The following is a 26,160-nucleotide window of genomic DNA, read 5'->3' as shown; positions in this document are numbered from 1 at the left end:
AACATCAGACGCTGCTCCCAATGCTACACTCTGTTTTTTCAGAAATTAGTCAACTTTATGGCCGGAAGAGACCATTAGAGCATCTAATCTGACCCACTGCATATCACAGGCCTCCTGTATGACACAAGAGCTACTTTGGGGGCAAAAACATTCCAGAAAGGCATCTAGTCTTCATTAAATGACATCAGGAGATGGCGAATCCACCACTTTCCTTGGTAGCTTGTTCCTGTGGTGAATCATCCTCACTGCTGAATTTTTGCGCCCTATTTGTAATATGAATTTCTCTTTTCACTTTTCGGCCATTGGGTCTTGTTATGCCTTTCTCTGCTCGATTAAAGAGCTCTTTAATACCCAGTCTTTTCTCTCCATGAAGGCACTTCAACACTTCAGTGAAGTCACCTTTCAATCTTCTTTTGATAAGCTAAACAGGTTGAGCTCTTTCACTGCTCACTAGAAGGCATTTTTCTCCAGCCCTCAAAACATTTGGTGGCTCTTTACTGCCGCAGCAGAGCAGTTTGCAGGGACCACTGGAGTGGTTCATGGAATGGCTGGTGGAGTGGAGCGGCTCAGACTCCCTGCTTGCAAGAGGGGAAGTATTGCCTCCTAGAGGCACCCAGGGGGGTGATGTGTAATTGTCCCAGGTCACTTGGTGAGGGCTCGAGCCAGTTTTGTATTGTTTTATTGAAGCAGAACCCCTAGATACTGAACCCAGCCCTTGTTTCCGCCAACTCAGAGGGGCAGAAGAGTTACAGGAATTTATCACACAACCCTCCCTGTTCCCATGGGGAGAATCTAGGGAAGGGGGAGTCATTCCTCACCTGTGCTCCCAGAAGAACTGCTAGGACTCCTTCCTGCCAGCTACTCACTCCTGGATTCACCCTCAGCTCCTGGGATCTTTCTGCTCCAAAGACTCCAGAAGCCTGGGGTTGGGAGGGCGTCACTGCACAGTCTGAAACACAAGGGAGGATTCTGGAATTGAAGGAAGGAGCAAAAAATGGAGAAGAAAGAAACAGAGAGAAAACGCCTCATATCTCTCCCCTTCCCGTCCCAGGAAGAAATGTTACCAAGGATCAGCGTTAGGGGAAATGGTGCCCTGGGTAAAACTTAGACTTTGGCACTTCCCCATCACCCGTAGACGATCCCCCTCTCCCTTTACCCCCTAACTCCGGCACTCCCAACCCTTGTGCCTCCTTCACCCCAACTCCTGCCCCCTCCTGTGCCCTAACCCCTACACTGTGTCCCCTTTACCCTTAACTCCTATACTCCCCTCTTGTGCCACCAACCACTGCCCCCTCGTGAACCTCCTTGACCCCTAACCCCTGCACCCCTTCCTGTGCCACCAGCCACTGCCCCCTCCTGAATTCCCTTCGCCCCTAACAACTGCACCCCCTCCTGTGCCACCAGCCACTGCCCCTCTCCTGCACCCCATTCACCCTAATCCTACACCCCCTCCTGTGCCACCAGCCACTGCCCCTCTCCTGCACCTCCTTCACCCCTAAACCCTGCACCCCTTCCTGTGCCACCAGCCACTGCCCCCTCCTGAACTCTCTTCATCCCTAACCCCTGCACCCCCTCCTGTGCCACCAGCCACTGCCCCTCTCCTGCACCCCCTTCACCCCAACCCCTTCCCCCGCTCTTTTCTCCCCAACCCCTGCGCCCCCTCCTGCACCCACGTGCGGACAGTGATCTGTGTGCATGGAGCAGCTAGCATTGCTCCTCCCTGGGATGCTGCTCCTCCGGGTACCCCTAGGGGCTGTGGGGGTGAGGAGATGAGAAGTGACGTCATCCGAGCTCCCTGCATCCAGGTCACTTTCCTCAGCTGGGCTGCATAAGGGGAGGGCAGAGAGCAGCAGCTTCTGATGCTCCCCTCACAGCACAGCCCAGGTGGGGAAAGTGAAGAGGACGCATGGAGCACATAGTGTTGCTTCTCACTCCCCCCAACCCTCTTTGTGCCCATGGAGGAGCATTGGGGCAGGGAAGAGCAGTGAGCATCTTTGCACTGCCACACGGTGCCCTTTGACCCCCTGGAGCCTTGGGTGGCTGCTGGGGGCTCCACCCCTAGTGCCGGCCAGGCTCCCCAGCACAAGCAGCAGAAAACACAGGGAGACTGGCCCCACACTGAGCAGTGATAGCCTGTTCGGCATGTAATGGAGGTCGGGGGGGCTCAGTCTCCCCAAACCTTGCATCACCAAGGGGACAGTGGGGCCCATGACTGGGACCCCGGCCAAATTAGGCCACCCTGCAAAAGTCTGCCCTATGTCAGCCCCAGGGCTGGAGGAACTCCCACTCCCTGCTACAGCCCAGGGGCTGCAGCAGGGGTACGGATCTTCTCTGGTCTCAGGGCCGCAGCGGGGCAGGGGTAAAGGAGTGACAGGGTGGGGCTGGTGGGGGAAGGGGTGGAACAGAGGTGATAGTGGATGGGGCTATGGGTGAAAGGGGGCAGAGCCACAGACAGAAGGAGGTGCATGGTTCTGGTGCTGGGGCCCCCACACTTGTTCTCCCTTTCCCTGGGCTTTGGCATCACTAGCCCCTGCTTAGCGAGTAGGGTTCAGTGGTCCCCATAATGTGGGGTATGACTCCTAGGGAAACACAAAGGAACATTCATGGGGGCACCTCAGGGCCTGAGTCAGCCCCCATGGAGGGCAGGGAGGAAGCACCACTCAGCCTCACTCTGTCCCAGCTCTTCCCCAACCCCACCCTCAGTCTGGGCCTCTGGCTCCCAGCCCAGCGATGACCCCCTTGCCCCTGTCCGCACCCCTCTCCCCAGGAAGCAACAGCCCCACTCCCAGCCCTGCTTCTCGACCGTGGCTTCCGAGGGGCCACAGCCATAGCTAAGAGGGCACAATGTGAAATATTTGGGGACCACTGTTTTAGCGTGATGTCCTCAATCCTTCTCTGCAGTCCAATAAAAGCTATTCCTCACCCATCTACCCCTCCATCAGGATGGACTAGGTCTGTTCTGCTGCCCTTCACTCATACAGGAAGGAGAATAACATTTTATTCCACTCAATCCTAAAGTGATTTGTAGCCCAAGACCATCCCAAACGGGTCATTTTGGGGAAGCGGCCCCATCATGCTGCATAGCTAGGCAGAGTAGGTGTGTCTATGCAAACACGGTCTGTTCCTGAAGTCTTTCCCCAGCTCCTCACTAGATGTGAGGGGGGAGCTCATTCAGACCCTGCTTACGCTTAGTATTTAAAACTCCTTTGTGTCCCTATCCCTGTCGGCCTTAGATTTCTCCTCCTGTCCTTTTTGTTACAGCTCAGATGAGGTGGCCCAGTGGTTAAGGTGATGGACTGCTAATCCTTTGTGCTTTGCATGCATGGGTTCAAATCCCATTCTCAGTGGATGCATTTAGTCTTGACTCTTCCTTTATAGACAACCATCTCCCCACTTGGTACAATAACAGACACAACAATGTAGCTTCTTGCAAACAAAAACCTTCTCAGAAACTCCAACACCCTCCCCCCCGGCTTTAAATAAAATGTCTAAATCCCAGATTTCTAAAAAATGTCTCTAGTTCTGTATTTCGTAATTTTTATCTTAAAAGCTAATGTTTCCTCAAGCTGAATAAGGCAACGCTTCAAAGGAAAATGTTAGAAATGGTAGGGGAGAAATAGGAAAGGAAAAAGCCCCTTTTCTCAGGAGATACAAACTCGACTCCCTCCTGTCTCTATCACCAGTGGATTTTGCCTCCCTCCTTCTGAGGTGTAAATAAAATAAAGAGGAGACAAGTTGGTTTGGCACAAACAGAGGTAAGTGTAGTCAGGGTAAAGGTACAGAAAGCTGGGGGAACAGGGGAAAATGCAAACTTAATGAATACAATGAAACAGTGACTGGGTTTGAGAGCTTAACGCTCAGGCCCATAAACCCTCCCTCGGAAACTAGAAAACACAAAACAATGCCCCAACACAGAAACCTTTCCCCACTGTTCAGGTGCAGTGGATCCCAGGTGCCGGCGCGACACCCAGGACCTTCCACTCTCCCGCTGATTTAGAACCGTTGAGGAGGAGCACTGGGGAGTCCAGACGATGGTTGGGTTTCGTTGCTGGCACGGAGGCCCTCTGGGATGCTGGACACCAGGAATGCAGGACGGCAGGAATGGGGGTGACAGGCCTCCTGTTCCTCAGTCTCACGGTGGGACCGAGGGGGTTCTTCACTCTCCGGCTTGGGAGCACTGTGAAGACACGACCGTGGACGGGTGACTCAGAGATTCCCTTCTTCCTCATCACTGCACAACTGTTATCTTTTGTCTGAGCCAGGCAGAGTTTATCTTCATCACGTTCTATCCATCCACTTCTCAAAGTGTCATGTGATGAAGCATTCTCCGTTGTCTGTGCTTGGAGATGATGCTTTGACTTCTTTAATCCTCTATCAGAGTCGCTATGAGTGGAGATGAACGTGTCAAAGACCTGGAAGAGGAATTCAAATGGATCCCAAACACAGTGCGATCATTGGGAGTTTAAATCCCAGGTTCCATCTATTGGCAAAGCCACTTCTAACAAGGTAGCTGTTTTGTCCCCCATTATGGCACAAGTTTGAAATATGGGCAGCATAGAGCCAATATTCATAACATCAACTACAAAAATGATACACATCTAGAGATAGCATCATTATAATCAGCCAATCAGAATCTCTCCATAGACCCCTTACAAAACAACCTTTCTACAATATTGACTGCAAATATAGAACAGTGGTCGCAACGGTGATCTATACAGTTACAGATTATGTCAATAACGTCACAGGAGGTGACATGGCATCAGTGAGACTGATATTGGAATAGCTTTCAGTTTTGGTGTCCTCATTTGAAAAAGATGTTGTGAAATTGGAGCTAGGGCAGCAAAGAGCTACCAAATGTTCTGAGGGCTGGAGAAAAATACCTTCTAGTGAGCTATTGAAAGAGCTCAACCTGTTTAGCTTATGAAAAGAAGATTGAAAGGTGACTTCGCTGAAGTGTTGAAGTGCCTTAATGGAGAGAAAAGATTGGTTATTAAAGGGCTCTTGAATCTAGCAGAGAAAGGCATAACAAGACCCAATGATTGGAAGGTGAAAAGAGACAAATTCCTATTACAACTAAGGCACAAATAGTCAACAGCGAGGATGATTCACCACAGGAACAAGCTACCAAGGAAAGGGGTGGATTCTTCATCTCCTGATGTCATTTAATGAAGACTAGATGCCTTTCTGGAATGTGTTTACCCCCAAAGTAGCTCTTGTGTCATACAGGAGGCGTGTGACATGCAGGGGGTCAGATTATATGATCTAATGGTCTCTTCTGGCCAGAAAGTCGACTAATTTCTGAAAAACTGAGTGTAGCATTGGGAGCAGCGTCTGATATTTTCCTGTCTCGCCGGCTTACTGACTAGAATGAACGCTCCTTGAGTGGGGTGATCCACAGGGAGTAGCTCAAACCTCCAAAGGTCCAGGCCAGGGGCAGGACATTGGCACAGCAAAGGAGGGATGTGGCAGTGACATCACAAAGGCCTTTTGCAGGACCTAAGACTTATTGGTCCAAGGTGGTGGGGAGGTGGTGACCTCACAGAGAGATGCTGACATCAGCAAGGCAGGACAGGGGTGAGGGACCAGGGAAACCTCAGAGACCCCTGTGGCTTTGCTTCAGCAAGTCTCCTTCTCCAGGTCTCTCTTTGAGGACTGAGAGAGTATTCGGGTTCACGGACGTGAGCACCAGGAGGAACCTCTTTCGAGGTTTCTCCTTCCCTTTTTGTGATTTTACTAGAAAACAGCCGTCCCTGTTTAGAAGGTAAGAGCCTCCTGGAGGTTTGAAAGCTGTTCAGTCTGATCCATCTGGTGACAGGTGAATTCGAAGCATGGAAAACACGAGCTTAAGGAGGCAGAATTTTATTCTGCACCTGGGATTTTGTCCCTTAGAATCACTGGGGACATTAGGGTTTGTCCTTTTTGTTTCACCTCTTCCTCCATCGCTCCCTCCCTCCTTTGTCTTCTCTTGCTTCCTTTGTCCTTTTACCTGTTCCCCTCCCAACACCAGGAGGGAAGGGGAGAGAGAGAGTGTGTGTGTGGTTTTTTTAGTTATTTGCAGGGCAGTGCTCTGCAGTTCTCACTGTGGGAGGTCTACCCAAAAATGTGAGGCTGAACTATTGCTCGGGAAGTGATCCCCACTGGTGACCTGGGCCATCCTTTGGGCTCCCTGGTGAGATCCCTCAGCCTCCCATCCTCAGTCTCTACCCTTATTGGCTGAGCCGGGGGTTATTGACAGGGAGGAGACTCAGGTCCTTGTTTTTCTCTTTATAAATCAAAACCAGTTCTATGTTTGATGAATTTTGCCGCTTCTCTGCATTAGTTGTCTCTGAGCAGTTCATGATTCTCTCTAACATTGCAGTTCTCCTCAAATACTTGCTGAATAGTTACTGTCACTGTTGTAGGTCTGGAGCTCATCTGAGAGCACTTTATTCAGGTCATTCAGTGTCTGAAATTCAAGATCCAATGGGTAGTTTGAAAATCAGGGCTCTTGGGTCCTATTCCCAACTCTGCCTCTGACTGGCTGTGTGACCTAAAACAAGTCAATTCTCCTTTCTCAGCCTTAGCTTCTCCCTCTTTCAAGTAGAAATAATAATGATCCGCTCTTACCTACCTGACGGTGGGTGGAGGATGGGGATCCATTGGAGAGTGTCACTAGGAGTAGGGCATAATATGAGGTGTCCTATCACGTTTACTCAGAGCAGATTAACACGTAATAGAATAGCTGAAATAGTCTATTTTATTTGCATTTTTTTTATTTTGAAATTGTTAAGAGCAGCAATGACTTAGCTCAGACTGAAGCATCTTATCTAATGTTTGAGATCTAAGTGTCTCCTCTTTGTGTGCGAGGAGACAATTTAACACACTCTGACAAACAGGAGATGCTTTTGTTTTGCAATACAATATTTTTGCAAAGAACTTTCATCCCACTTGTTATGATTTTGAGAAACAAACCGGATTAGCCTGAATGGGATTTTCTAACAGAAATGGATTCAATGAAATTTCCCCACCATCTCGATTCCTGAGCTCTATCCCTGCCTCTGGGGGGGGAGGGTTATTGTCTGTTAGAACAGGAGTCAGGACTGGTGGCTTCTCTTTCTGGCTCTGCCACCACCTTACTGTGTAGGCGCTTGAGTAGGTCATTTTCCTTCTCTGCACTTCAGGCTCCTCCCATCAGTCCAATGGGAACAGGGACAGTTCTCAAACTCCGGGCAGTTGTGAGCCTGAGTGAGATAAGGGGCGTTAATGCCCTCTGTGAAGAAGAAAGGGGAGTTTCACAGTGTTTAGCACCAAGGAATTCTAAAGTTTGCTAAAATGTCTAGTCTATGGAAACAAGAAATGGTCGGGGCCAATCTTTAACCTGTGCCTTTTTAAAAGCCCATTCAGGGATGTGAGTCCCTGTCTTTCAGGTACCTGGGGTTCTTTGCCAGCAGGAGAGAAGAGGTTCCTGCCTCCTTTTTTGTGGCCTTGACAAACCAGGTGCTGTGACCCAGTTCTCGTCTGAGATCCCTGAAAAAGAACAACTTCCCATCCATGAACAAGACAGGACCTTTCTCTAAAAGGGGAACAAAGAGACCCCTGAGACTTACAGACTAGCTAGCCTCACTGCCATTGCTGGAGAGATCCTGCAATACATTCTTAAGCACTCAGTTTGTCAGCAGCACCTACAGAATAGTTTGGTTCTTAGGACTAGTGAGCATGGATTTGTCAAGAACAAATCATTCCAAACCAATCCTCTTTCCTTCTTTGGCAGGGTTTTGGGCCTGGTGGAGGTGGGTAAACAGTAGATGGGATCTAGCTTAGGGTTGCTAAGGTTTTTCACACAGTCCCGTAGCACATTCTCACAAGCAAACGAGGGAAATGCAGTCCAGCTGTAATCAGTGTAATGTTGGTGCAGAGCTGGTTGAAAGCCCAGACTCCAGGAGCCCTTCTCCATGTTTGGCTGTCCAACGGAGAGGGTGTACCTAGTGGGTCCGGCAGGGATCAGTCCGCGGTCTGACACTATTCAATATTTTCATGAATGATTTGGAAAATGCAGTGGAGAGCATGCTTCTAAAATTTGCAACTGACACCAAGCACTTAGGAGCACAGGGTTGGAATTCAAAACGCCCTTAACAAATTGGACACTTGGTCTTCTTGAGCCAAACTCCATGGTTGGGCCCCTCTCTCTAGACTGGGCTGAAGTGAAACCCCAGAGCCAAACACTCCTCCCAGGTACCGAGCTCTGACCTTGAATGGTCAGATGCTGCTTAGCACTGTCAGAGCAGCTTTTGCTGGGGGATTCTCCCAGCACTTTCCAATAGCGGGAAAGTATGAAATCCCCATTTGACTGCTGGGGACAGAGCCCTAGAGTGTGGAGCAACTTGCCGAAAGTCCCTCCAGGAAAAGGAAAACAACCAGCAGTGGAACCAATAGGAAACCCAGCAATGGAACTCAGGAGTCCTGGGGGTGTGCTAAGGTGTCCTGATGTCCCGATTTTATAGGGACAGTCCAAATTTTGGGGTCTTTTTCTTATCTAGGATTCTATTATCCCCACCCCAGTCCCGATTTGTCACATTTGCTGTCTTGTCACCCAAGAGTGTGCACATGTGTGGGTCCCAGCTGCCTGCCCCCTTCATTGAAGCAGATGTGCATGGTTACAGCCCTGGGAACTGCAGGGCACCAGTGGACATGGAGTTGGCTGGAGGTAGGGTCTGGCTGCAGGCAGGGCAAGGGATGCGGGGCTGGCTGGCTTCAGGCTGGGGGGTGCATCAGGGGTTGGCTGGAGACAGGGTAGGGGGTGCGGGGCTGGCTGCAGACAGGGGGTGCAGGGCTGGTGCAGGCTGGGGGTGTGTGGGGCCTGGCTGGCTTTGGGCAGGGCCACATGGGGTAGCGGCAGGAGTTGGCTGGAGACAGGGCAGGGGGTGTGTCAGGGGCTGGCTGTGGGGCTGGCTGCAGGCAGGGCAGGGAGGATGCGGCTGGTGCGGGCAGGGCAGAAGGTGCAGGGCTGGATGGAGACAGAGGCTGGCTGCGAGCAGGGCAGGGCAGGGCAGGGGGTGCAGGGCTGGCTGCAGGCAGGGCATGCGGCAGGGACCGTGCAAGGATGTTTCATGCCGTAGGCGAAACTTCCACCTTGCGCCCTCCTCCCCCACGCCCCCGCCCTAAGGCACCCCACCCATTGTAGCTCCCACCTCCACCCTGAGGCGCCCCTCTTGTGGCAATTCCCCCGCTCTGCCCTGCAGCACCCCCCCCTCGCCCCAGCTCACCCCTGCTCCGAGCACGAGCACTCCAAGAACACCGTGACCACTTCGCTTCTCCTGCCTCCCAGGTTTGCGGCACCTAAGCCTGCCAGGTAGTCAAACACCCTCCTCTGAGCCACAGCAGCCCTGACAGTTGACAATAGAGGCACCTTAACCCCTGAGTTCTTTCAATGTGTCTCCCTCCGGGGTCCAGCTCTGATCACCAGATACTCGGGGTATGTCTATACCACCTGCCAAGTCGGTGGGCAACGATCGATCCAGCGGGGTCGATATATCGCATCTAGTGTAGATGCAACACATCGAGTGCTCTCCCCTTGACTGCTGTACTCCAGCTTGGTGAGAGATGCAGGCAGAGTCTACGGGGAGCTGCAGCAGTCGACTCACCACCACTGTGACATTATAAGTATAATCTAATATCTCACTGAAAGGTGACAGGGCCAGAAAGAGTTAATTAACTCACCTCACCGACTGACCTGACCCGTGGGTGAACCTTAAGACCTGCTTATCAAGATATGTAAATGAACAGAGCTTTGAAATGCAAGTCTGCATTGTTAGAAGTAGAAGGGGAGATTTTTGCTCAGGTCTTGTGATGTAAGCAAACAAGTCTTGTCTGTTGCTATAATTTTAATTCAAAGAGCAAAAAAGGAATATTAACATTTATGATGGTACTTGAGTGAAATAGTATTATTGTCTATGTGTCTCTTTGAAGGTTGTGGTAACCTCTATTTGAACTGTTTAATGAATAAATTACCCTGTACTAATTGCCAGGATGTTTGGAAGGAGAGCTAAGCCTATTGTTTTCTCAGGCGGAAAGGCTGCTGGAAATGTATAAGAAGCCTGGGACACGATTCTTCTTCATCTCATATCTGCTTTGGGTTTCAAGACGGGGAAACCTTAAGCCACAAGGATTGTGATCCCCAGTCACTGACTGGAGCCACCCTGAATATGGAAATTGGACTATAACCTATGGACTATTTCAAAAAAGGACTTTTGGCTACTACAAGCTCACCTCTACTATGTATCTGAACCTCAAGAATTGAATTCAAGTCTATATGTTTATTAATCTTTTAACCAACATTCTCTCTCTTTTCTTTTCTAATACATTTTAGCTTACTTAATAAGAATTGGCTATAGCATGTATTTTAGGTAAGATCTAAGTTGTAATAGATCCTGAGTATGTGGCTGATCCTTTGGGATTGGAAGAATCTTTTCTTTTATATGATGAAGTAAGATTTTCAGGAATCATCATCATATCTGACCGGTGAGTCTGGACGGAGGCCTGAGGCTGGGTACTTTAAGGGAACTGCGTGGCTTAAACTTCTAAGTAACCAGTGAGGTACTACAGAAGCTGCTTTGTGCTGGCTTGGTAAATCTAAGTATTGAAATCACCAGCAGCGTTTGGGATTTGTCTGCCCTGTTTTGTTTGCAGTTCACCTTGATTAAGTGACCTCAGCTGGCTCCCACAGGGAGCACTGTCACACCTACATCCAGGCTGTAGGGGTCCGAGGGATCATAGGGGCCTTGAGGTGCACAGATAACTACGTCCAGGCCGTAGGGGTCCCTGGGGGTCTTAGAGGGTTGTGGGGGGCACAGATACCTATGTAAGCAGAAGCAGGCTGAACTCTACCCTGACATCTGGTGGTGAACTATTTCGAGTGTGGGAAAGAATTTCAGGGGCTGATTGTGTTTGCATAGGCACACCCACCCCGCCTGACATGGCCCAGGTTGAAGGGCCCCTGCATCTAGGGATAGGGGCCCTATGGGTAAAGCTCCTGGAGTTAGGGTTAGGGGCCGCACAGTTAGGGCCTCTGGAGCTATGGTTAGGGGCTTCACGTGTAAGGCCCCTGGAGCTAGGTTTACGGGCCCCATGGGTAGGGCCCCTGGAGCTAGGGTTAGTGGCCCCAGGTATGGGGCACTTGGAGTTACTGTTAGGGGCTCCACGAATGGGACCCCTGGATTTAGGATTAGGGACCCCATGGGTATGGCCCCTGGAGCTAGCGTTAGGGGCCCCAGGGGTAGTGAACCTGGAGCTAGGGTTAGGGGTCCCACAGGTAGGACTCTGGAGCTAGTGTTAGGGGCCCCACGTGTAAGGCCTCTGGAGCTATGGTTTGGGACCCCTTGGGCAGTGTCCTTATAGCTAGGGTTAGGTGCCCCAGGGGTGGGGCCCCTGGAGCTAGGGTTAGAAATCTCACGCTTAAGGCCTCTGGAGCTAGGATTAGGGGCCCACTCGTAGGGCCCCTGAAACAAGGGCTATGGGCCCCACGGGTTGGGCACCTGGAGCTATTGTTCGGGGCCCCAGGGATGGAGCCTCTGGAGCTCGGGTTAGGGGCCCATGGGTATGGCAACTGGAGCTAGAGTAAGGGGCACAGGGGTAGGGCCCCAGGAGCCAGGGTTAGGGGCCCCACGGCTAGGGACCCTGGTGGAGTAGGGACTATCTGTGTGGGAGATGGGAGAGCAGGGGGTGACGTAAGGTGAGGGACAGGACCTAAACCTGTAACTCGAGCTAGGCAGCGGGGAGGGGTCAGCACCTTTGCCTGGGAAGCTGGACACAGGAAGGGGCCGGCTGGAGGGATTTAGTTCAGTTTTGATTTGGAGCTGGGTGATTGGAATTCAGGGATTCTCAAACTGGGAACTAAGCTTTCTGAACCCCCAGAAGGACTCGATCGAGAGATCCTGGTTGTGCCCAAAAGCTCTGCTGTATCCTTCGTTCCTGTTGGCCAAAAAAACATTTTGTTTTACTGTCCGGCTGAGTCACTGTGTGTCCCAGGAAGAGGGGTGCAGGACCGGATTCCCCCACACTCTGTGACATAAATATCTGCGCCCCCCACTAACCCGCTAAGCCCCTCTGGGACCCCTGCAGCCTGGATGTAGGTATCTGTGCCCCCCCACGAACCCCCTAAGCCTCACAGGGACCCCTTCAGCCTGCATGTAGGTGGAACCCTTCTGCCAGGCTGAGTTGATAGCAGCAAGGACTGGGTTCAATACATAGGGGTCCCTTCCCTACTACGTAATTCTAACCAGATCGAGCCCCCACCCAGTGACATGGGAAAATTTTACATACGCACCCCTAGGTGCCTCAAAGAGGCGATACTTCCCCTCTCGCAAGCACAGAGTCTGGGTGTAGCAGAAAATGTTTAATAACGTGAGATAAACAACATAGCATTAAATTGGGAAAACACCTCAATTAGGCCGTGTCCTTTTCCCTGGGCTCTTGAGTCTAGCAATCCCCAAATCAACCCAAGACTCCAAAGTCCAATACCTCAAATGTTTCAAGAGTCCAGCAACCCCAAAATCACCCACAGTTGCGCAACCCCAGAGTTCAAGAGTCTATCTGCAGGGTTTTTCCCCCTGCCAGCCTGGGTAGAAAGGAGCACTTTACATGGTCCACTGCTGACTGCCCTGCCTCTCTGTGGCATTCTGCTTCCGTCTTTCCCATGAACTGTTCAGCTCAGTCCGCCAGCTACTCTGTTCTGCCAGCTGACCAGTGATCTGCTCCAGCTGTCCTAAAAAACTACTCAGCTCACCTCACTCCGTGGGCTATTCCAACCATCCCACAAACTGCTTCTTTCTGTCAGCTGCTGTGCTCTACAACATAACTTCAGACTCTCTTACTGGCTAACAAAGCTCTTCAGTGATTTCAGCTCAGTAACCTTGAACTTCAATTGTTAAAAGAACCAAATTTCAGCTTTACTCTTCAACTGCTAAAAGAGAAGAAAGTGCAATTCATGTTTTTGGTTCACCCAAGGAGCTCACTCCCTTGTCTAGCGAGTGCCACTCAAGTGATGGTGAGAATCCCAGTCTCAAAGCAGTTTCACAGTTCCTCATCCACACAGTCAGGGTGACAACACTCCACATCTCATGCCCCAACAACAAATAAACCGAGGATACCACAGCTGCCAAAGCAGCCATCCCAGGCTGTCGTTGCCATGTCAGGAGGGATGGGTGTGCCTATGCAAACACGATCAGTCCCTGAAATTCCTATCTACACTCTCCATAATTCACCACCAGATGTCAAGGTAGAGTTCATCCTGCTTCTGCTTACATAGGTATCTGTGCTCCCCACAACCCCCTAATCCCACTGGGACCCATCTAGCCTGGATAAAGGTATCTGTGCTCCCCACAAACCTCTAAGCCCCCCAGGGAACCTGCAAGCCCAGATGTAGGCATCTGTACGCCCCACAAACCCCCTAATACCCACAGGACCCCTCCAGCCTGTAGGTAGGTATCTGTGACCCACAGAGCCACACAAAGACCCTCAGGACCCCTACGGCATGGATGTTTGTATCTGTGACCCCCACAAAGTGCCTAAGCTACCCAGGGACCCCTACAATCGGGATGTAGGTATCTGTTCCCCCCAAAACACCTAATCCTCCCCGAGACCCCTCCAGCCTAGACATAGGTATTTCAGACCCCACAACCCTCCTAAGACCCCCGAAACCCCTCCAGCCTAGACGCAGGTATCTGTACCCCTCACAAACCCCCTAGGCCACGATGGAACCCCTCGAGCCTCGACATAGTTATCTGAGATCCCCCCACCCCCCCTAAGGCCCCCAGGACCCCTCTTGCCTGGATGAAGGTATCTGTGCCCCCCACAAACCCCTAAGCCCCACCAACATCCCTATAGCCTGGAAGTAGGTATCTGTGCACCCTCACAAACCCACTGATCCTCCCAGCGACCCTAAAGCATGGACATAGGTATCTGTACCCCAAAATGCCCCAAAGCAACCCTGGAACCCCTACAGCCTCGAAATAGGTATCTGTGCCCCCCCACAACTCTCAAATACCCCCACAACCCCTCCAGCCTGGAAGTAGATATTTGTGACCTCCAGGAACCAACTAAGCCCTCACCAGGGCTTCTCCAGCCGGGACATAGGTATCTCTGCCTCCCACAAGCCCCCTAAGACCCATAGGTCCCCCACCAGCCTGGCTGTAGCTATGTGTATGCCTCACAAACCCCTAAGCTCCCCAGGGTCCCCTCCAACCAGGACATAGGTATCTGCACAACCACAACTCTTTAAGTCCCCCAGGGATTCCTCCAGACCATGCATAGGTTTCTGTGCCCCTCACCAACTCCCTAAACCCCCAGGGACCACTACAGCTTGGACGTATGTGTCTGTGCTCACCAAAACCCCCTAAGCCATCCAGGGACCTCTCCAGCCCGGATGTAGATATTTGTGTCCCCTATGAAGTCCCTAATCCCCACCGGAATCCCTCCAGCCTAAACGTAGCTATCTGTGCCCCTCACTACCCCTAAGGCCCAGCAGGGATCTCTACAGCCTCTACGTAGGTGTGATGCTCTGTGCATTACCCTGCGTGGCCACAGGGTGTCACTGTTGCTCCATGAGGGAAATGCTCTGGGCATTACTGTGATGGAGTAGGGACTGTCTGTGTGGGGGATGGGAGAGCAAGGGGTGACTTTAGGACCGGACACGTGCTCAGCCTGTAACGTGAGCTAGGCAGCGGGGAGGGGGTCAGCACCTTTGCCAGGGAAGCTGGACACAGGAAGGGGCCGGCTGGAGGGAGTTAGTTCAGTTTTGGTTTTGGTCTAGGTGGTTGGAATTCAGGGAATCCGAAACTGGGAGTTAAGTTTCCTGAACCTCCAGAAGGACTCGATTGAGAGGTCCTGCTTGTGCCTCCAAACTCTGTTGTATCCTTCACTTCTGCTGTCCAATAAACCTTCTGTTTTCCTGGCTGGCTGAGAGTCACCTTGTGTCTCAGGAAAAGAGGTACAGGACCGGACTCCCCCACACTCTGTGACAGACCCTCAGCCCTTCCGGGACCCCTGTAGCCTGGACGTAGATATCTGTGCCCCCCCAACAAAACCTAGGACCCCTGCAGACCCCTCCATCCTGAGCTTAGGTATCTTTGTCCCCTCACAAGCCCCCTAAGCCCCCCAGGGACCTATACAGCCAGAACATTGTTATCTGTGCCTCATATAGACTCCATAAGCCCCCAAGGACACTCCAATGTGCACGTAGGTATATGTGCCCCTCAGAAACCCCCTAAACGCCCAGGAAACCCTACAGCCTGGATGTAGGTATTTGTACCCCCACAACCCCCCTATCCCCCCGCCGGGACATCTACAATCTGGATGTAGATATCTGTGCCCCTCACAAAACCTCTAATCGCCTCTGGGACCGATACAGCCTGGACATACGTATCTGTGCCCACTCGAACCCCTAAGACCCCCTGGTACCCCTACAGCCGGGACACAGGTATCCTGGGCCCCCCAAAATCTTCTAAGACTCCCAGGATGCCTCCAGCCTGGACGTAGGTATCTATGCCCCCCATGAACCCCCTAAACCCCACTGGGACCCCTAGACCTTGGAGATTGGTATCTGTGTCCCCCCAAAAACTCTCTAAGCCCCCCAGGGACCCCTACGGCCTGGACGTAGTTATCTGTGCACCTCAAGGCCCCTAAGATCCCTCGGACCCCTACAGCCTGGATGTAGGTGTGATGGTGCTCCCTGTGGGAGCCAGCTGAGGTCACTTAATCAGGGTGAACTGCAAACAAAACAGGGCAGACAAATCCCAAATGCTGGTGGTGATTTCAATACTTAGATTTACCAAGCCAGCACAAAGCAGCTTCTGTAGTACCTCACTGGTTACTTAGAAGTTTAAGCCACGCAGTTCCCTTAAAGTACCCAGCCTCAGGCCTCCGTCCAGACACACCTGTCAGATATGATGATGATTCCTGAAAATCTTACTTCATCATATAAAAGAAAAGATTCTTCCAATCCCAAAGGATCAGCCACATACTCAGGATCTATTACAACTTAGATCTTACCTAAAATACATGCTATAGCCAATTCTTATTAAGTAAGCTAAAATGTATTAGAAAAGAAAAGAGAGAGAATGTTGGTTAAAAGATTAATAGACATATAGACTTGAATTCAATTCTTGAGGTTCAGATACATAGTAGAGGTGAGCTTGTAGTAGCCAAAAGTTCTTTTTGAAATAGTCCATAGGTTATAGTCCAATTTCCATATTCAGGGTGGCTCCAGTCAGTGACTGGGGATCACAATCCTTGTGGCTTAAGGTTTCCCCGTCTTGAAACCCAAAGCAGATATGAGATGAAGAAGAATCGTGTCCCAGGCTTCTTATACATTTCCAGCAGCCTTTCCGCCTGAGAAAACAATAGGCTTAGCTCTCCTTCCAAACATCCTGGCATTTAGTACAGGGTAATTTATTCATTAAACAGTTCAAATAGAGGTTACCACAACCTTCAAAGAGACACATAGACAATAATACTATTTCACTCAAGTACCATCATAAATGTTAACATTCCTTTTTTGCTCTTTGAATTAAAATTATAGCAACAGACAAGACTTGTTTGCTTACATCACAAGACCTGAGCAAAAATCTCCCCTTCTACTTCTAACAATGCAGACTTGCATTTCAAAGCTCTGTTCATTTACATATCTTGCTAAGCAGTTCTTAAGGTTCACCCACGGGTCAGGTCAGTCGGTGAGGTGAGTTAATTAACTCTTTCTGGCCCTGTCACCTTTCAATGAGATATTAGATTATACTTATAATGTCACAGTGGTGGTGAGTCGACTGCTGCAGCTCCCCGTAGACTCTGCCTGCATCTCTCACCAAGCTGGAGTACAGCAGTCAAGGGGAGAGCACTCGATGTGTTGCATCTACACTAGACGCAATATATCGACCCCGCTGGATCGATCATTGCCCACCGACTCGGCAGGTGGTATAGACATACCCCGAGTATCTGGTGATCAGAGCTGGACCCCGGAGGGAGACACATTGAAGGAACTCAGGGGTTAAGGTGCCTCTATTGTCAACTGTCAGGGCTGCTGTGGCTCAGAGGAGGGTGTTTGACTACCTGGCAGGCTTAGGTGCCGCAAACCTGGGAGGCAGGAGAAGCGAAGTGGTCACGGTGTTCTTGGAGTGCTCGTGCTCGGAGCAGGGGTGAGCTGGGGCGAGGGGGGGGGTGCTGCAGGGCAGAGCGGGGGAATTGCCACAAGAGGGGCGCCTCAGGGTGGAGGTGGGAGCTACAATGGGTGGGGCACCTTAGGGCGGGGGCGTGGGGGAGGAGGGCGCAAGGTGGAAGTTTCGCCTACGGCATGAAACATCCTTGCACGGTCCCTGCCGCATGCCCTGCCTGCAGCCAGCCCTGCACCCCCTGCCCTGCCCTGCCCTGCTCGCAGCCAGCCTCTGTCTCCATCCAGCCCTGCACCTTCTGCCCTGCCCGCACCAGCCGCATCCTCCCTGCCCTGCCTGCAGCCAGCCCCACAGCCAGCCCCTGACACACCCCCTGCCCTGTCTCCAGCCAACTCCTGCCGCTACCCCCTGTGGCCCTGCCCAAAGCCAGCCAGGCCCCACACACCCCCAGCCTGCACCAGCCCTGCACCCCCTGTCTGCAGCCAGCCCCGCACCCCCTACCCTGTCTCCAGCCAACCCCTGATGCACCCCCCAGCCTGAAGCCAGCCAGCCCCGCATCCCTTGCCCTGCCTGCAGCCAGACCCTACCTCCAGCCAACTCCATGTCCACTGGTGCCCTGCAGTTCCCAGGGCTGTAACCATGCACATCTGCTTCAATGAAGGGGGCAGGCAGCTGGGACCCACACATGTGCACACTCTTGGGTGACAAGACAGCAAATGTGACAAATCGGGACTGGGGTGGGGATAATAGAATCCTAGATAAGAAAAAGACCCCAAAATTTGGACTGTCCCTATAAAATCGGGACATCAGGACACCTTAGCACACCCCCAGGACTCCTGAGTTCCATTGCTGGGTTTCCTATTGGTTCCACTGCTGGTTGTTTTCCTTTTCCTGGAGGGACTTTCGGCAAGTTGCTCCACACTCTAGGGCTCTGTCCCCAGCAGTCAAATGGGGATTTCATACTTTCCCGCTATTGGAAAGTGCTGGGAGAATCCCCCAGCAAAAGCTGCTCTGACAGTGCTAAGCAGCATCTGACCATTCAAGGTCAGAGCTCGGTACCTGGGAGGAGTGTTTGGCTCTGGGGTTTCACTTCAGCCCAGTCTAGAGAGAGGGGCCCAACCATGGAGTTTGGCTCAAGAAGACCAAGTGTCCAATTTGTTAAGGGCGTTTTGAATTCCAACCCTGTGCTCCTAAGTGCTTGGTGTCAGTTGCAAATTTTAGAAGCATGCTCTCCACTGCATTTTCCAAATCATTCATGAAAATATTGAATAGTGTCAGACCGCGGACTGATCCCTGCCGGACCCACTAGGTACACCCTCTCCGTTGGACAGCCAAACATGGAGAAGGGCTCCTGGAGTCTGGGCTTTCAACCAGCTCTGCACCAACATTACACTGATTACAGCTGGACTGCATTTCCCTCGTTTGCTTGTGAGAATGTGCTACGGGACTGTGTCAAAAGCCTTAGCAACCCCAAGCTAGATCCCATCTACTGTTTACCCACCTCCACCAGGCCCAAAACCCTGCCAAAGAAGGAAAGAGGATTGGTTTGGAATGATTTGTTCTTGACAAATCCATGCTCACTAGTCCTAAGAACCAAACTATTCTGTAGGTGCTGCTGACAAACTGAGTGCTTAAGAATGTATTGCAGGATCTCTCCAGCAATGGCAGTGAGGCTAGCTAGTCTGTAAGTCTCAGGGGTCTCTTTGTTCCCCTTTTAGAGAAAGGTCCTGTCTTGTTCATGGATGGGAAGTTGTTCTTTTTCAGGGATCTCAGACGAGAACTGGGGCACAGCACCTGGTTTGTCAAGGCCACAAAAAAAGAGGCAGGAACCTCTTCTCTCCTGCTGGCAAAGAACCCCAGGTACCTGAAAGACAGGGACTCACATCCCTGAATGGGCTTTTAAAAAGGCACTGGTTAAAGATTGGCCCCGACCATTTCTTGTTTCCATAGACTAGACATTTTAGCAAACTTTAGAATTCCTTGGTGCTAAACACTGTGAAACTCCCCTTTCTTCTTCACAGAGGGCATTAACGCCCCTTATCTCACTCAGGCTCACAACTGCCCGGAGTTTGAGAACTGTCCCTGTTCCCATTGGACTGATGGGAGGAGCCTGAAGTGCAGAGAAGGAAAATGACCTACTCAAGCGCCTACACAGTAAGGTGGTGGCAGAGCCAGAAAGAGAAGCCACCAGTCCTGACTCCTGTTCTAACAGACAATAACCCTCCCCCCCCCAGAGGCAGGGATAGAGCTCAGGAATCGAGATGGTGGGGAAATTTCATTGAATCCATTTCTGTTAGAAAATCCCATTCAGACTAATCCGGTTTGTTTCTCAAAATCATAACAAGTGGGATGAAAGTTCTTTGCAAAAATATTGTATTGCAAAACAAAAGCATCTCCTGTTTGTCAGAGTGTGTTAAATTGTCTCCTCGCACACAAAGAGGAGACACTTAGATCTCAAACATTAGATAAGATGCTTCAGTCTGAGCTAAGTCATTGCTGCTCTTAACAATTTCAAAATAAAAAAATGCAAATAAAATAGACTATTTCAGCTATTCTATTACGTGTTAATGTGCTCTGAGTAAACGTGATAGGACACCTCATATTATGCCCTACTCCTAGTGACACTCTCCAATGGATCCCCATCCTCCACCCACCGTCAGGTAGGTAAGAGCGGATCATTATTATTTCTACTTGAAAGAGGGAGAAGCTAAGGCTGAGAAAGGAGAATTGACTTGTTTTAGGTCACACAGCCAGTCAGAGGCAGAGTTGGGAATAGGACCCAAGAGCCCTGATTTTCAAACTACCCATTGGATCTTGAATTTCAGACACTGAATGACCTGAATAAAGTGCTCTCAGATGAGCTCCAGACCTACAACAGTGACAGTAACTATTCAGCAAGTATTTGAGGAGAACTGCAATGTTAGAGAGAATCATGAACTGCTCAGAGACAACTAATGCAGAGAAGCGGCAAAATTCATCAAACATAGAACTGGTTTTGATTTATAAAGAGAAAAACAAGGACCTGAGTCTCCTCCCTGTCAATAACCCCCGGCTCAGCCAATAAGGGTAGAGACTGAGGATGGGAGGCTGAGGGATCTCACCAGGGAGCCCAAAGGATGGCCCAGGTCACCAGTGGGGATCACTTCCCGAGCAATAGTTCAGCCTCACATTTTTGGGTAGACCTCCCACAGTGAGAACTGCAGAGCACTGCCCTGCAAAAAACTAAAAAAACCACACACACACTCTCTCTCTCCCCTTCCCTCCTGGTGTTGGGAGGGGAACAGGTAAAAGGACAAAGGAAGCAAGAGAAGACAAAGGAGGGAGGGAGCGATGGAGGAAGAGGTGAAACAAAAAGGACAAACCCTAATGTCCCCAGTGATTCTAAGGGACAAAATCCCAGGTGCAGAATAAAATTCTGCCTCCTTAAGCTCGTGTTTTCCATGCTTCGAATTCACCTGTCACCAGATGGATCAGACTGAACAGCTTTCAAACCTCCAGGAGGCTCTTACCTTCTAAACAGGGACGGCTGTTTTCTAGTAAAATCACAAAAAGGGAAGGAGAAACCTCGAAAGAGGTTCCTCCTGGTGCTCACGTCCGTGAACCCGAATACTCTCTCAGTCCTCAAAGAGAGACCTGGAGAAGGAGACTTGCTGAAGCAAAGCCACAGGGGTCTCTGAGGTTTCCCTGGTCCCTCACCCCTGTCCTGCCTTGCTGATGTCAGCATCTCTCTGTGAGGTCACCACCTCCCCATCACCTTGGACCAATAAGTCTTAGGTCCTGCAAAAGGCCTTTGTGATGTCACTGCCACATCCCTCCTTTGCTGTGCCAATGTCCTGCCCCTGGCCTGGACCTTTGGAGGTTTGAGCTACTCCCTGTGGATCACCCCACTCAAGGAGCGTTCATTCTAGTCAGTAAGCCAGCGAGACAGGAAAATATCAGACGCTGCTCCCAATGCTACACTCAGTTTTTCAGAAATTAGTCGACTTTCTGGCCAGAAGAGACCATTAGATCATATAATCTGACCCCCTGCATGTCACACGCCTCCTGTATGACACAAGAGCTACTTTGGGGGTAAACACATTCCAGAAAGGCATCTAGTCTTCATTAAATGACATCAGGAGATGAAGAATCCACCCCTTTCCTTGGTAGCTTGTTCCTGTGGTGAATCATCCTCGCTGTTGACTATTTGTGCCTTAGTTGTAATAGGAATTTGTCTCTTTTCACCTTCCAATCATTGGGTCTTGTTATGCCTTTCTCTGCTAGATTCAAGAGCCCTTTAATAACCAATCTTTTCTCTCCATTAAGGCACTTCAACACTTCAGCGAAGTCACCTTTCAATCTTCTTTTCATAAGCTAAACAGGTTGAGCTCTTTCAATAGCTCACTAGAAGGTATTTTTCTCCAGCCCTCAGAACATTTGGTAGCTCTTTGCTGCCCTAGCTCCAATTTCACAACATCTTTTTCAAATGAGGACACCAAAACTGAAAGCTATTCCAATATCAGTCTCACTGATGCCATGTCACCTCCTGTGACGTTATTGACATAATCTGTAACTGTATAGATCACCGTTGCGACCACTGTTCTATATTTGCAGTCAATATTGTAGAAAGGTTGTTTTGTAAGGGGTCTATGGAGAGGTTCTGATTGGCTGATTATAATGATGCTATCTCTAGATGTGTATCATTTTTGTAGTTGATGTTATGAATATTGGCTCTATGCTGCCCATATTTCAAACTTGTGCCATAATGGGGGACAAAACAGCTACCTTGTTAGAAGTGGCTTTGCCAATAGATGGAACCTGGGATTTAAACTCCCAATGATCGCACTGTGTTTGGGATCCATTTGAATTCCTCTCCCAGGTCTTTGACACTTTCATCTCCACTCATAGCGACTCTGATAGAGGATTAAAGAAGTCAAAGCATCATCTCCAAGCACAGACAACGGAGAATGCTTCATCACATGACACTTTGAGAAGTGGATGGATAGAACGTGATGAAGATAAACTCTGCCTGGCTCAGACAAAAGATAACAGTTGTGCAGTGATGAGGAAGGAGGGAATCTCTGAGTCACCCGTCCACGGTCGTGTCTTCACAGTGCTCCCAAGCCGGAGAGTGAAGAACCCCCTCGGTCCCACCGTGAGACTGAGGAACAGGAGGCCTGTCACCCCCATTCCTGCCGTCCTGCATTCCTGGTGTCCAGCATCCCAGAGGGCCTCCGTGCCAGCAACGAAACCCAACCATCGTCTGGACTCCCCAGTGCTCCTCCTCAACGGTTCTAAATCAGCGGGAGAGTGGAAGGTCCTGGGTGTCGCGCCGGCACCTGGGATCCACTGCACCTGAACAGTGGGGAAAGGTTTCTGTGTTGGGGCATTGTTTTGTGTTTTCTAGTTTCCAAGGGAGGGTTTATGGGCCTGAGCGTTAAGCTCTCAAACCCAGTCACTGTTTCATTGTATTCATTAAGTTTGCATTTTCCCCTGTTCCCCCAGCTTTCTGTACCTTTACCCTGACTACACTTACCTTTGTTTGTGCCAAACCAACTTGTCTCCTCTTTATTTTATTTACACCTCAGAAGGAGGGAGGCAAAATCCACTGGTGATAGAGACAGGAGGGAGTCGAGTTTGTATCTCCTGAGAAAAGGGGCTTTTTCCTTTCCTATTTCTCCCCTACCATTTCTAACATTTTCCTTTGAAGCGTTGCCTTATTCAGCTTGAGGAAACATTAGCTTTTAAGATAAAAATTACGAAATACAGAACTAGAGACATTTTTTAGAAATCTGGGATTTAGACATTTTATTTAAAGCCGGGGGGGGGGTGTTGGAGTTTCTGAGAAGGTTTTTGTTTGCAAGAAGCTACATTGTTGTGTCTGTTATTGTACCAAGTGGGGAGATGGTTGTCTATAAAGGAAGAGTCAAGACTAAATGCATCCACTAAGAATGGGATTTGAACCCATGCATGCAAAGCACAAAGGATTAGTAGTCCATCACCTTAACCACTGGGCCACCTCATCTGAGCTGTAACAAAAAGGACAGGAGGAGAAATCTAAGGCCGACAGGGATAGGGACACAAAGGAGTTTTAAATACTAAGCGTAAGCAGGGTCTGAATGAGCTCCCCCCTCACATCTAGTGAGGAGCTGGGGAAAGACTTCAGGAACAGACCGTGTTTGCATAGACACACCTACTCTGCCTAGCTATGCAGCATGATGGGGCCGCTTCCCCAAAATGACCCGTTTGGGATGGTCTTGGGTTACAAATCACTTTAGGATTGAGTGGAATAAAATGTTATTCTCCTTCCTGTATGAGTGAAGGGCAGCAGAACAGACCTAGTCCATCCTGATGGAGGGGTAGATGGGTGAGGAATAGCTTTTATTGGACTGCAGAGAAGGATTGAGGACATCACGCTAAAACAGTGGTCCCCAAATATTTCACATTGTGCCCTCTTAGCCATGGCTGTGGCCCCTCGGAAGCCACGGTCGAGAAGCAGGGCTGGGAGTGGGGCTGTTGCTTCCTGGGGAGAGGGGTGCGGACAGGGGCAAGGGGGTCATCGCTGGGCTGGGAGCCAGAGGCCCAGACTGAGGGTGGGGTTGGGGAAGAGCTGGGACAGAGTGAGGCTGAGCGGTACTTCCTCCCTGCCCTCCATGGGGGCTGACTCAGGCCCTGAGGTGCCCCCATGAATGTTCCTTTGTGTCTCCCTAGGAGTCATACCCCACATTATGGGGACCACTGAACCCTACTCGCTAAGCAGGGGCTAGTGATGCCAAAGCCCAGGGAAAGGGAGAACAAGTGTGGGGGCCCCAGCACCAGAACCATGCACCTCCTTCTGTCTGTGGCTCTGCCCCCTTCCACCCATAGCCCCATCCACTATCACCCCTGTTCCACCCCTTCCCCCACCAGCCCCACCCTGTCACTCCTTTACCCCTGCCCCGCTGCGGCCCTGATACCAGAGAAGATCCGTACCCCTGCTGCAGCCCCTGGGCTGTAGCAGGGAGTGGGAGTTCCTCCAGCCCTGGGGCTGACATAGGGCAGACTTTTGCAGGGTGGCCTAATTTGGCCGGGGTCCCAGTCATGGGCCCCACTGTCCCCTTGGTGATGCAAGGTTTGGGGAGACTGAGCCCCCCCGACCTCCATTACGTGCCGCCTAGGCTACCGCTCCTCAGTGTGGGGCCAGTCTCCCTGTGTTTTCTGCTGCTTGTGCTGGGGAGCCTGGCCGGCACTAGGGGTGGTTCAACCAGCAGCCACCCAAGGCTCCAGGGGGTCAAAGGGCACCGTGTGGGAGTGCAAAGGTGCTCACTGCACTCCCCTGCCCCAATGCTCCTCCATGGGCCCATAGAGGGTTGGGGGAAGTGAGGAGCAACACTATGTGCTCCATTCGTCCTGGTCACTTTCCCCACCTGGGCTGTGCTGTGAGGGGAGCATCAGAAGCTGCTGCTCTCTGCCCTCCCCTTATGCAGCCCAGCTGAGGAAAGTGACCTGGATGCAGGGAGCTCGGATGACGTCACTTCTCATCTCCCCACCCCCACAGCCCCTAGGGGCACCCGGAGGAGCAGCATCCCAGGGAGGAGCAATGCTAGCTGCTCCATGCACACAGATCACTGTCCGCACGTGAGTGCAGGAGGGGGCGCAGGGGTTGGGGACAAAAGAGCGGGGGAAGGGGTTGGGGTGAAGGGGGTGCAGGAGAGGGGCAGTGGCTGGTGGCACAGGAGGGGGTGCAGGGGTTGGGGCGAAGGGAATTCAGAAGGGGGCAGTGGCTGGTGGCACAGGAAGGGGTGCAGAGGTTAGGGGTCAAGGGGGTTCAGGAGGGGGCAGTGGTTGGTGGCACAAGAGGGGAGTATGGGAGTTAAGGGCAAAGGGGACACAGTGTAGGGGTTAGGGCACAGGAGGGGGCAGGAGTTGGGGTGAAGAAGGCACAAGGGTTGGGAGTGCCAGAGCTAGGGGGTAAAGGGAGAGGGGGATCGTCTAGGGGTGATGGGGAAGTGCCAAAGTCTAAGTTTTACCCAAGGCACCATTTCCCCTAACGCTGATCCTTGGTAACATTTCTTGCTGGGACGGGGAGGGGAGAGAGATGAGGCGTTTTCTCTCTGTTTCTTTCCTCTCCATTTCTTGCTCCTTCCTTCAATTCCAGAATCCTCCCTTGTGTTTCAGACTGTGCAGTGACGCCCTCCCAACTCATGGGCCTCTGGAGCCTTTGGAGCAGAAAGATCCCAGGAGCTGAGGGTGAATCCAGGAGTGAGTAGCTGGCAGGAAGGAGTCCTAGCAGTTCTTCTGGGAGCACAGGTGAGGAATGACTCCCTCGTCCCTAGATTCTCCCCATGGGAACAGGGAGGGTTGTGTGATAAATTCCTGAAACTCTTCTGCCCCTCTGAGTTGGCAGAAACAAGGGCTGGGTTTAGTATCTAGGGGTTCTGCTTCAATAAAACAATACAAAACTGGCTCGAGCCCCCACCCAGTGACCTGGGACAATTACACATCACCCCCCTGGGTGCCTCTAGGAGGCAATACTTCCCCTCTTGCAAGTAGGGAGTCTGAGCCGCTCCACTCCACCAGCCATTCCATGAACCACTCCAGTGGTCCCTGCAAACTGCTCTGCTGGGGCAGCAAAGAGCCACCAAATGTTCTAAGGTCTGGAGAAAAATGCCTTCTAGTGAATAGTGAAAGAGCTCAACCTGTTTAGCTTATCAAAAGAAGATTGAAAGGTGACTTCACTGAAGTGTTGAAGTGCCTTCAGGGAGAGAAAAGACTGGGTATTAAAGAGCTCTTTAATCGAGCAGAGAGAGGCATAACAAGACCCAATGGCCGAAAAGTGAAAAGAGAAATTCATATTACAAATAGGGTGCAAAAATTCAGCAGTGAGGATGATTCACCACAGGATCAAGCTACCAAGGTAAGTGGTGGATTCGCCATCTCCTGATGTCATTTAATGAAGACTAGATGCCTTTCTGGAATGTTTTTGCCCCCAAAGTAGCTCTTGTGTCATACAGGAGGCCTGTGATATGCAGGGGGTCTAATGGTCTCTTCCGGCCATAAAGTTGAC

The 26,160-nt window shown here is 51.0% G+C and overlaps 1 non-coding gene across 1 annotated transcript; it reads right to left on the bottom strand.

The window, feature by feature from the left end:
• Window positions 1-23,051: 23,051 nt before the first annotated feature.
• On the bottom strand, window positions 23,052-23,139 carry TRNAS-ACU (transfer RNA serine (anticodon ACU)). The gene has a single exon. It is a non-coding gene; the product is annotated as a tRNA-Ser (tRNA).
• Between the last annotated feature and the right edge of the window lie 3,021 nt (window positions 23,140-26,160).

The sequence above is a fragment of the Gopherus flavomarginatus genome, unplaced genomic scaffold (assembly GCF_025201925.1).
Source record: "Gopherus flavomarginatus isolate rGopFla2 unplaced genomic scaffold, rGopFla2.mat.asm mat_scaffold_34_arrow_ctg1, whole genome shotgun sequence".
NCBI classification, from domain to species: Eukaryota; Metazoa; Chordata; order Testudines; family Testudinidae; genus Gopherus; species Gopherus flavomarginatus.
The sequence above is the reverse complement of the archived record's forward strand: the minus strand, read 5'-3'. Positions and strand labels throughout refer to the sequence as shown.